Raw genomic sequence first — 10,069 nt, 5'->3', positions numbered from 1 at the left:
TCCCCACAGCCCAATATCTCCCATGTACTATCTTGGATGTCCCCACAGCCCAATATCTCCCATGTACTCTCTTGGATGTCCCCACAGCCCAATATCTCCCACGTACTATCTTGGATGTCCCCACAGTCCAATATCTCCCATGTACTATCTGCGATGTCCCCACAGCCCAATATCTTCCATGTACTATCTTGGATGTCCCCACAGCCCAATATCTCCCACGTACTATCTTCGATGTCCCCACGGTCCAATATCTCCCATGTACTATCTTGGATGTCCCCACAGCCCAATATCTCCCATGTACTATCTTGGATGTCCCCACAGTCCAATATCTTCCATGTACTATCTTGGATGTCCCCACAGCCCAATATCTCCCACGTACTATCTTCGATGTCCCCACGGTCCAATATCTCCCATGTACTATCTTGGATGTCCCCACAGCCCAATTTCTTCCATGTACTATCTTGGATGTCCCCACAGCCCAATATCTCCCATGTACTATCTTGGATGTCCCCACAGTCCAATATCTCCAACGCACTATCTTCGATGTCCCCACGGTCCAATATCTCCCATGTACTATCTTGGATGTCCCCACAGCCCAATATCTTCCATGTACTATCTTGGATGTCCCCACAGCCCAATATCTCCCATGTACTATCTTGGATGTCCCCACAGCCCAATATCTCCCACGTACTATCTTGGATGTCCCCACAGCCCAATATCTCCAGGTACTATCTTCGATGTCCCCACGGCCCAATATCTCCCATGTACTATCTTAGATGTCCCCACAGTCCAATATCTCCTACGTACTATCTTAGATGTCCCCACAGTCCAATATCTCCCACGTACTATCTTGGATGTCCCCACAGCCCAATATCTCAACGCACTATCTTGGATGTCCCTACAGTCCAATATCTCCAACATACTATCTTGGATGTCCCTCCAGCCCAATATCTCCAACGCACTATCTTGGATGTCCCTATAGTCCAATTTCTCCCACGTACTATCTTGGATGTCCCTACAGTCCAATATCTCCAACATACTATCTTGGATGTCCCTCCAGCCCAATATCTCCAACGCACTATCTTGGATGTCCCTACAGTCCAATTTCTCCCACGTACTATCTTGGATGTTCCCACGGTCCAATATCTCCCATGTACTATCTTGGATGTCCCCACGGTCCAATATCTCCCACGTACTATCTTGGATGTCCCCACAGCCCAATATCTCCCTCGTACTATCTTGGATGTCCCCACAGCCCAATATCTCCCTCGTACTATCTTGGATGTCCCCACAGCCCAATATCTCCCATGTACTATCTTGGATGTCCCCACGGTCCAATATCTCCCATGTACTATCTTAGATGTCCCCACAGTCCAATATCTCCCATGTACTATCTTAGATGTCCCCACAGCCCAATATCTCCAACGCACTATCTTGGATGTCCCTACAGTCCAATTTCTCCCATGTACTATCTTTGATGTCCCCACAGCCCAATATCTCCCTCGTACTATCTTGGATGTCCCCACAGCCCAATATCTCCAACGCACTATCTTCGATGTCCCCACAGCCCAATATCTCCAACGCACTATCTTCGATGTCCCCACAGCCCAATATCTCCCATATACTATCTTAGATGTCCCCACAGCCCAATATCTCACATATACTATCTTAGATGTCCCCACAGCCCAATATCTCCCACGTACTATCTTGGATGTCCCCACCGTCCAATATCTCCCACGTACTATCTTAGATGTCCCCACAGCCCAATATCTCCCATGTACTATCTTGGATGTCCCCACAGCCCAATATCTCCCACGTACTATCTTGGATGTCCCCACGGTCCAATATCTCCCATGTACTATCTTGGATGTCCCCACAGCCCAATATCTCCCATGTACTATCTTGGATGTCCCCACAGCCCAATATCTCCCATGTACTCTCTTGGATGTCCCCACAGCCCAATATCTCCCACGTACTATCTTGGATGTCCCCACAGTCCAATATCTCCCATGTACTATCTGCGATGTCCCCACAGCTCAATATCTTCCATGTACTATCTTGGATGTCCCCACAGCCCAATATCTCCCACGTACTATCTTCGATGTCCCCACGGTCCAATATCTCCCATGTACTATCTTGGATGTCCCCACAGCCCAATATCTCCCATGTACTATCTTGGATGTCCCCACAGTCCAATATCTTCCATGTACTATCTTGGATGTCCCCACAGCCCAATATCTCCCACGTACTATCTTCGATGTCCCCACGGTCCAATATCTCCCATGTACTATCTTGGATGTCCCCACAGCCCAATTTCTTCCATGTACTATCTTGGATGTCCCCACAGCCCAATATCTCCCATGTACTATCTTGGATGTCCCCACAGTCCAATATCTCCAACGCACTATCTTCGATGTCCCCACGGTCCAATATCTCCCATGTACTATCTTGGATGTCCCCACAGCCCAATATCTTCCATGTACTATCTTGGATGTCCCCACAGCCCAATATCTCCCATGTACTATCTTGGATGTCCCCACAGCCCAATATCTCCCACGTACTATCTTGGATGTCCCCACAGCCCAATATCTCCAGGTACTATCTTCGATGTCCCCACGGCCCAATATCTCCCATGTACTATCTTAGATGTCCCCACAGTCCAATATCTCCTACGTACTATCTTAGATGTCCCCACAGTCCAATATCTCCCACGTACTATCTTGGATGTCCCCACAGCCCAATATCTCAACGCACTATCTTGGATGTCCCTACAGTCCAATATCTCCAACATACTATCTTGGATGTCCCTCCAGCCCAATATCTCCAACGCACTATCTTGGATGTCCCTATAGTCCAATTTCTCCCACGTACTATCTTAGATGTCCCCACAGTCCAATATCTCCCATGTACTATCTTAGATGTCCCCACAGCCCAATATCTCCAACGCACTATCTTGGATGTCCCTACAGTCCAATTTCTCCCACGTACTATCTTCGATGTCCCCACGGTCCAATATCTCCCATGTACTATCTTGGATGTCCCCACGGTCCAATATCTCCCACGTACTATCTTGGATGTCCCCACAGCCCAATATCTCCCTCGTACTATCTTGGATGTCCCCACAGCCCAATATCTCCCATGTACTATCTTAGATGTCCCCACAGCCCAATATCTCCAACGCACTATCTTGGATGTCCCTACAGTCCAATTTCTCCCATGTACTATCTTTGATGTCCCCACAGCCCAATATCTCCCTCGTACTATCTTGGATGTCCCCACAGCCCAATATCTCCAACGCACTATCTTGGATGTCCCCACAGCCCAATATCTTCCATGTACTATCTTGGATGTCCCCACGGTCCAATATCTCCCATGTACTATCTTGGATGTCCCCACGGTCCAATATCTCCCATGTACTATTTTGGATGTCCCCACGGCCCAATATCTCCCACGTACTATCTTGGATGTCCCCACGGTCCAATATCTCCCATGTACTATCTTCGATGTCCCCACAGCCCAATATCTCCCTCGTACTATCTTGGATGTCCCCACAGCCCAATATCTCCAACGCACTATCTTCGATGTCCCCACAGCCCAATATCTCCCATGTACTATCTTGGATGTCCCCACGGTCCAATATCTCCAACATACTATCTTGGATGTCCCTACAGTCCAATATCTCCCACGTACTATCTTGGATGTCCCTCCAGCCCAATATCTCCAACGTACTATCTTGGATGTCCCTACAGCCCAATATCTCAACGCACTATCTTGGATGTCCCTACAGTCCAATATCTCCAACATACTATCTTGGATGTCCCTCCAGCCCAATATCTCCCACGTACTATCTTGGATGTCCCCACAGCCCAATATCTCACACATACTATCTTAGATGTCCCTACAGCCCAATATCTCCCATGTACTATCTTAGATGTCCCTACCGCCCAATATCTCCCATTTACTATCTTAGATGTCCCCACAGCCCAGTATCTCCCAGTACTATCTTAGATGTCCCTACAGCCCAATATCTCCCACGTACTATCTTGGATGTCCCTACAGCCCAATATCTCAATGCACTATCTTGGATGTCCCTACAGTCCAATATCTCCAACATACTATCTTGGATGTCCCTCCAGCCCAATATCTCCCACGTACTATCTTGGATTTCCCCACAGCCCAATATCTCACACATACTATCTTAGATGTCCCCACAGCCCAATATCTCCCATATACTATCTTAGATGTCCCTACAGCCCAATATCTCCAACGCACTTTCTTCGATGTCCCCACAGCCCAATATCTCCCATGTACTATCTTAGATGTCCCCACAGCCCAATATCTCACACATACTATCTTAGATGTCCCCACAGCCCAATATCTCCCATATACTATCTTAGATGTCCCTACAGCCCAATATCTCCAACGCACTATCTTCGATGTCCCCACAGCCCAATATCTCCAACGCACTATCTTCGATGTCCCCACAGCCCAATATCTCCCATATACTATCTTAGATGTCCCCACAGCCCAATATCTCACATATACTATCTTAGATGTCCCCACAGCCCAATATCTCCCATATACTATCTTAGATGTCCCTACAGCCCAATATCTCCAACGCACTATCTTCGATGTCCCCACAGCCCAATATCTCCCATGTACTATCTTAGATGTCCCCACAGCCCAATATCTCACACATACTATCTTAGATGTCCCCACAGCCCAATATCTCCCATATACTATCTTAGATGTCCCTACAGCCCAATATCTCCAACGCACTTTATCTTCGATGTCCCTACAGTCCAATATCTCCAACGTACTATCTTAGATGTCCCTACAGCCCAATATATCCAACATACTATCTTCGATGTCCCTACAGTCCAATATCTCCAACGTACTATCTTAGATGTCCCTACAGCCCAATATATCCAACATACTATCTTAGATGTCCCCACAGCCCAATATCTCCCATATACTATCTTAGATGTCCCCACGGCCCAATATCTCCCACGTACTATCTTCGATGTCCCCACAGCCCAATATCTCCAGGTACTATCTTAGATGTCCCCACAGCCCAATATCTCCAACATACTATCTTAGATGTCCCTACAGCCCAATATCTCCCATGTACTATCTTGGATGTCCCCACAGCCCAATATCTCCAGGTACTATCTTCGATGTCCACACAGCCCAATATCTCCAACGTACTATCTTAGATGTCCCTCCAGCACAATATCTCCCATGTACTATCTTAGATGTCCCTCCAGCACAATATCTCCCATGTAATATCTTAGATGTCCCTCCAGCACAATATCTCCCATGTACTATCTTAGATGTCCCCACAGCCCAATATCTCCAACGCACTATCTTAGATGTCCCTCCAGCACAATATCTCCCATGTACTATCTTAGATGTCCCTCCAGCACAATATCTCCCACCTACTATCTTGGATGTCCCCACAGCCCAATATCTCCCATGTACTATCTTAGATGTCCCCATAGTCCAATATCTCCCATGTACTATCTTGGATGTCCCCACAGCCCAATATCTCCAACGCACTATCTTGGATGTCCCCACAGCCCAATATCTCCAATGTACTATCTTAGATGTCCCCACAGCCCAATATCTCCAACATACTATCTTAGATGTCCCCACAGCCCAATATATCCAACGTTCTATCTTAGATGTCCCTACAGCCCAATATCTCCCATGTACTATCTTAGATGTACCTCCAGCCCAATATCTCCAACGCACTATCTTGGATGTCCCTACAGTCCAATATCTCCCACGTACTATCTTGGATGTCCCTCCAGCCCAATATCTCAACGCACTATCTTGGATGTCCCTACAGTCCAATATCTCCAACATACTATCTTGGATGTCCCTCCAGCCCAATATCTCCCACGTACTATCTTGGATGTCCCCACAGCCCAATATCTCCTTCGTACAATTTTGGATGTCCCCACAGTCCAATATCTCCCACGTACTATCTTGGATGTCCCCACAGCCCAATAACTCCAACGTACTATCTTAGATGTCCCCTCAGCTCAATATCTCCCAGTACTATCTTCGATGTCCCCACAGCCCAAGATCTCCCTCGTACAATTTTGGATGTCCCCACAGCTCAATATCTCCCTCGTACAATTTTGGACAGCCGAATAGAATACCGTATCTCTTTCTTATTTCTGCCTGATGTCATCAAGTATTGTTTTGAATACAAAATATGCAATTTTTCAATAAACACTTCAAACAAAACAAAAGAAATAGTACATTTTGACCATGATGCTCTCTTTATTTTCTTTGAAGAAAATGACATGAAAAATATAATTTGACAAATGCTCTTGTCAAAACAGACACCTGTGTGAACTGACTTTAATACACAGGCAAAATGTCTTGATGTCAATTTGACCTGAAAATGTTCACATGAAATTGACCTGAAACATGAAGACATTTTGCACTTAATTAAGAGATTATCAATCAAAACCGATTGTACAATGTTCCTTTTACACTGTAATTGTTTCTGAAAGCAAAAGGACCATGATCCTAAACAGTCACCCCAATTGAAAATATGATATTTACATGTTTCAAGAATTGATATACACGTTTATCTAAGACATCCTGTCATTGATTCCCAGGCAATTTTGGTAGGCGTTCATCATAAGTACCTATTTTCAATACCTATGAAATGAGGTGTGAGGCAAGTGAAGTAGAAAACAGATATCTTCTGATTGCACAGCAGTAAAAAAAAACCAGCTCCTAGCTGTGTACATGATGCAAGTATCATCCAGTGACTTAATTAAAAAAACTGATGAACAGATAGACAGATGCATTATACTCTGAACTTTAATGGACGTATCACAAAAGCAAACAAAGCTTTCATGAGTCGAGTTATAAATATCTACAAAGTCCAATTTTGTAAGTCATGACTACCTGGTGAAGAAGGCACTTCTGTTCTCCTCTATTAACACATATATATAATACATATGATGGTGTCTAATGTTTCAGTAATTTTGCTGTTATTTCTTTTTGTTTTTTCTTATACTGTTGAAACATTGCCCAAGCATTGTATTTGATCTGTTTCCAATGGACATTTTTTAAACAGTTGACTGCTTTTGGGTTTTCAGAACTAAATCCTTCCTTGGTGGCTTCTTGTGTTTTATGACAGCAGGCAAAATCAAATCTTCTATTGCATTGCGTTGCTCTGGTTTCCATTGCATTCTTTGTTTTTTCAAAGGTGGATTTGCTGAAGAAGAAAAATTGATTACCTGTTGTTTTTTACATGATGCAATATCAATTTAATGGGGTTTTTTTCTTTGACATTTACCAAGAAGCTGGCTCATTAATTTTGTCAGGGATGACATGTTATCCATTTATTTCACACAATTTGCTGATCAGGTAAATTATACTATTGTATTGAGCACTCCTAATCTTCAAATGAAGATGACTATCAAGACTAGAACACTGACACGTCAGAAAGGGCCCCGCTATGTGTCTGACCCTTCAGGGTAAATGTAATAATTATTGTCAGTGTTTTTCCTGCCTATATAACTGGGTGCGCCAAACGACCCCATTCTCAATGCGTTTTAGCCTGATTTTTTCCCAAAATCAACTCGAAAATTCCAAATAACATTTGTATGACGACTTTTCACAATCAATGAAAAAATTCCCACTTTCGTTTTTAGGAATACACTGTGCACTGTAAAAATACCCAGGAAAAACACTGATTGTAATATACTGACATGAAACTATTAGATATATGTTTTTGATTAACCTTTGCTATTGTTTCATTAATGTTAGCATTAATAGGGCCACTGACAATACTGCTTATTATTATTGTATGGAAAAGCTAGCTAAAAGAATTCTACAAGCATTACACTTTTCAAATTTGTTTCAAATCTAATATCAAGGAGCACACAAACTGATATAAACTCAATGCAGTTATTCTAATAAGGTAAACTTGAGAGGGTTTTCTGAAAAACAAAACAAACCAAATGTGAAGAAAAGGGGAGAAAAAAAGGATTTTTTAAAATATTTTAATAATGTCCTTTTTTTGTCATTTGAGGTATAAGAAATCCAAACCAGTACTTTTTTCACCTTTTTTTTGTTTTAAAACTTTTTATATTTAGACCCAATCAACTTCAAAATTTGGTCGCTTGACACCAACTTACCTTCATAATGTCATAACAAAATCTTTAATACCATTTAAAAAATGTCAATCCGACCTTAACATATGACCCATTGACTTTGAACTTTGGTCAGTTGATATCTTGTTTGATTGTGACCAACTTTGCATAAGTCATAAATTATGCTAATGGAAGACTGCAATAGTATTGTATATGTATGTGTGTATTGTGGTTTTATGTCAATATGTAAAATGTTACATCATCGAAAATCGGCTTCCCTCAATACCTGTATGTACCAATTTTCGCCGCAATCAGAAGCCTCTGTTTCATTCCCATGACAACACAGGTTTTGGAAAGGTGAACCATTGTTCCCTCAAAACCCCTATATACCAATTCTCTCACCAAAATCGAACAATAACTAAATTTTGACCAATCAGAAAACTCCATTTGTTACCATGGCAACAGACGGTTTCGTAAGTGGTATCATTGTGTTTGGCTTCCCTAAATACCACTATGTACCAATTTTCACCGAAATCGAACAATATCGAAATTTCAACCAATCAGAAACCTCCATTTGTTACCATGGTAACAGACGGTTTCATAAGTGGTACCATTGTGTTTGGCTTCCCTAAATACCACTATGTACCAATTTTCACCGAAATCGAACAATATCGAAATTTCAACCAATCAGAAACCTCCATTTGTTACCATGGCAACAGACGATTTTGTGAGTGGTACCATTGTGTTTGGCTTCCCTAAATACCACTATGTACCAATTTTCACCGAAATCCTCCAACTCTTGTCAATAATTTGGCACAAAAGAAAAAAACGGACAGACGGACAGACAGACAACCTGATTACTATAGGGCACTGCATCTTTGATGCGGGGCCCTAATAAACAATCCTGCAATCTGCTATAACTAATGTTTCAAATTTATATAAAAGCATATCAAAATCAAGATCATTCATTGATAAGAAAATGTCAAAATTGTTTTGACTGCTAAAATCCAAAAGGGTCGATTACCTGGCATTTTGAAGCCGACCCAGGATGACCTTGACCGTTGACCTTTGAACTTGTGACCTTGAACTATGAGTTTGATCATTCTGTCAGTTAACTCTTGGTTTATTTCTTGACAACTTTGCATAATCGAATAGTGAACAGTTAAAAACAACAAAGATCCAGTATTTTCATGTTAATGTTAAAATCCAATATGACCGCCTAACAGCCATTTTGAATTCGATTTGCATGAAATACTACACATCTGATCTAGGATGCATGAGGAATCATCAGTTCCAATTTGATACAAATCCCTCATCTCCTTCAATCATTTTTGTGCAGAAGAAAAAAAACGGACAGACGGACGGACAGACAGACGGACGGACGGACGGACAACCTGATTACTATAGGGCACCCGCATCTCTCGATGCGGGGCCCTAACAAGAATATCTTAGTTCTAAGATGTGCCATACTTTCATTGTAATATCAACTTACATTTACTAGGTCTAGATGTTTCCATTTCTGATTCAGAATCATCTACATCTGTGGATTCATCACGGGGTACTGAAAAAAAAAATTAAAAAAAAATAAGCGGACAATTATTTCTTTAGAATAATTCACAACTGAAGTTTGAGAGGGAACCCATATGAACTAAAATTGTTAAATTCAATAATTCTATAATTTACTTCCAGCTTTTAACCATAACTCATATAATTATTTTAAATATGTCAGCTTCAAGAAATTCGCTGAGTAGTTACTTAATGTTCAATTCTCTGAGTAATTGATGAATTGGTGAAGAAGGCTGCACAATATATCGCATAAGCTAAGTTGTATTGGCGAGTAACAGGTAAATGTTTACCTTTAAATTCCCGATCAGAATTGTATTGTTCAATGTCTAGATCACATTTCTTTGTACTTTTCCTTTTGCAGAGAACCTTTTTTGGTCCTA

General features: G+C 42.1%; 1 long non-coding RNA gene across 1 annotated transcript; it reads right to left on the bottom strand.

Moving 5' to 3' along the window:
* Nucleotides 1-6,322: 6,322 nt before the first annotated feature.
* LOC117345057 lies at nt 6,323-10,069 on the bottom strand. The gene is made up of 3 exons (XR_004536333.1): nt 9,980-10,069; nt 9,616-9,684; nt 6,323-7,243 (listed from the first exon to the last, which is right to left on the bottom strand). It is a non-coding gene; the product is annotated as an uncharacterized LOC117345057 (long non-coding RNA).

This window comes from Pecten maximus, chromosome 16, assembly GCF_902652985.1.
Source record: "Pecten maximus chromosome 16, xPecMax1.1, whole genome shotgun sequence".
Lineage (NCBI taxonomy): Eukaryota > Metazoa > Mollusca > Bivalvia > Pectinida > Pectinidae > Pecten > Pecten maximus.
Note: the sequence above shows the minus strand (reverse complement) of the source record. Positions and strands in the feature narration are given on the sequence as shown.